The following is a 2,500-nucleotide window of genomic DNA, read 5'->3' on the forward strand; positions in this document are numbered from 1 at the left end:
TCAAGATCAAGGAGGAACATTGCATATCATGGGTCATGTGCCATTGACACTATCACGTGTATTTCACTTGTTTTTAAAACACGCAGGACAAATCTCAGTGGAAAAGACTGGCAAAAGGAGAAACAAGGGCATTGGAATAGAAATTCCGGCTACGTATTCACTGCATCACAAGAAGCCTTCGAAAGTGAAGAAGTTAATAGAACTAATAAGAGACAAATTAAAGAAGATAGAGCGGAAGTTAATTGATGTCGAAATTTCTATAGTGCCAATGTCTATGACATATAATAAGCCGTAGACTGAAAGGTTTCTTTACCATAAGGATTAAAGGATTTGTTGGTTCATGGTTCATGGTTCATGGTTCATTTATTTCACACTATTTACATAACATTATTAACATAGAAAGAAAAGTATCTATAGTCACAACACATGGTTACAAGATAAAATAATTACAGTACAGGTTATAAAATGTGTGGTGGTCAAAGTAGCGAAGGCTTTCTAGTTGACCACCACCTACTTTTAAGTAAACCAAGAAATGACACTGAGCTTTGACTGAGGTTGACTGTTGATCTGTTCAGCGTTTATCTTCTGTCGCGTTTTGACATTGTAATTCATTACATCAAGGTAGATTTTACGTTTGGGCTTCCGCATTATGTTCATCATATCGAAGAATTTGTTACATCAGGGTTCGTTATATCGAGGTTCTATTCCATACCTTTTACTGTAACTTTGGCCGGGACATAGAATATCGTTTGTTATATCGAGGACTTCTTTAAGTAGAGGTTCGTTAAATCAAGGTTCCACTGTACTATAATTTTAGCCGTGTTTGCCCCCCAGCCAAGGTGGCGTCAAACTGTGGAAGGTTTATTGTGTAATAAAGGATTACAGAATCTTACCACACAATTTGTTGTTTGCATAAAGAAAAAAACTTGTTATGCAGTCCTTTTATATTGAAAAGTCCTCTACTATAAGGAAAAATGATAATTTTGTGTCTGTCAAAGTGGCACATTAAATTAATCGTACTGCAATTTTCATAATTCTGTGGAATTCATCTTCAAGTGGCAACAGCTAAACTGTGTTTTGGCTGCCATCAATCAAACTTCGAACGCCAACCACAGATGACGAAATCAATTGATGCATGACAGTAAACCCACCAAGCAGCATCTTTGGCTCCCACAGTACATTCGTACATTCGAACTAAACGCAGATGGAAAGCGATGGAATCTGGTTTCCCCTCTCCTCAAAATCCAACATTTGACTTGTTGTGTTAATTGTTAATTTCACTTTACAGTGTCCCCAATTAGTGCTCCAGCGCTAAATATACTAGACACATAAATAAAGTTCCTTTCCTTTCCTTTCTAAGAAGGTGTAATGGTGTTTGACCTGTGAACGAAACAAAAACTCCAATTCACTTCCCAGAGGCGGGGTTGATCTTCCTGATTGAAGGAAGCCAAAAGGCAGTTTGGTGCTTAGCGCTTGAAAGTAAGAGTTCGCAGAATTATGAAAATCGCATATTGGATATTTAGTGGTCAAACTGTTTCCCTTACATATAACTTGTCCAATATATGTGACTGTCTATAGCGGCCACTGCATACAAGCATGCTGGTTGTTGATTTCCCGTATAGTACCTTATGGTAACAGTTTGTGTCATAACAACTTTGGCTGTTTGTTGTACAATAGATACTGTACAATAGGTAAAATGAAACTTTGTATTTTTTCGTATTTAAGGTATAGCTTGATGTCAGGCTGTTTAACTGTTTGGATATGTTTAGCTTAGCGATCAGTGACTTTGATGTTTTTGTCAGTTAACAGAGATGTTTGAATACAAATGAATACAAAATTAAATGTACAATTTCTTCTAGATCAGGGGATATAATATTATTTCATGACTCTCTTTTTTGTAGGCTCAAACTTTGCCAGTTTGGATAAGGAGGTTGCTGTCCTCTCAGTCTTTGGTAAGCTTACACGACATACATGTATCATCTTCCTTTATAAAAAGCCATTGACAGCCGATTTTGCATCCATGAAGTGTTAAACAGTAACCTAATCAATTGCTATTCTGCTAAGTTGGAATTTTTGAATGCACAAAGTGTGCATACCTTCGCAATCAACACTAAGGGAGTCGGTAAATTTTTAATTTGGGGGGGGGGGGGTGGGCTTCATAGGGGACGAGTAGGTCAAGCCTTATTTTAGTTTTGAAGACATGTATTTAATTGATTAAGAGAGGGACAAGCCGATTTTTAAAAGTGGTAAATGTGTGTATGTGCAATTATTGAGGACAGCCATAATACATGTAACTACAAGACACTCTAGTGCCTCCCTTGAACTCCTGACATTTGCCTCAAGCACATTTGTGTGGTTGTTTCCTTGCATATCTTTGGCAAGCAATTTACCATAAACTTGAAAAACATTGTGCTGACTTTTTTCAAGATTACCCAAATGCAATTGATCTGTTTCAATCTTGTCCATTTGTGTCCATCCATGCTTCTCTTTGAACCTTTTG

The 2,500-nt window shown here is 37.1% G+C and overlaps 1 long non-coding RNA gene across 4 annotated transcripts in view; it reads left to right on the forward strand.

Annotated features, from left to right (window-relative positions):
- The window catches only part of LOC137979462 (uncharacterized), a 24,335-nt gene that overhangs the window by 1,197 nt on the left and 20,638 nt on the right, over positions 1 to 2,500 (forward strand). For 3 of the 4 annotated variants that reach the window (XR_011118341.1, XR_011118344.1, XR_011118345.1), the window contains exon 2: positions 1,902 to 1,952. This is a non-coding gene — a long non-coding RNA (uncharacterized lncRNA). Of the gene's footprint in view, positions 1 to 86; positions 1,480 to 1,901; positions 1,953 to 2,500 lie in introns of all 4 variants that reach the window. The other variant, XR_011118342.1, reaches the window with a different exon arrangement.

This window comes from Montipora foliosa, chromosome 12, assembly GCF_036669935.1.
Source record: "Montipora foliosa isolate CH-2021 chromosome 12, ASM3666993v2, whole genome shotgun sequence".
Lineage (NCBI taxonomy): Eukaryota > Metazoa > Cnidaria > Anthozoa > Scleractinia > Acroporidae > Montipora > Montipora foliosa.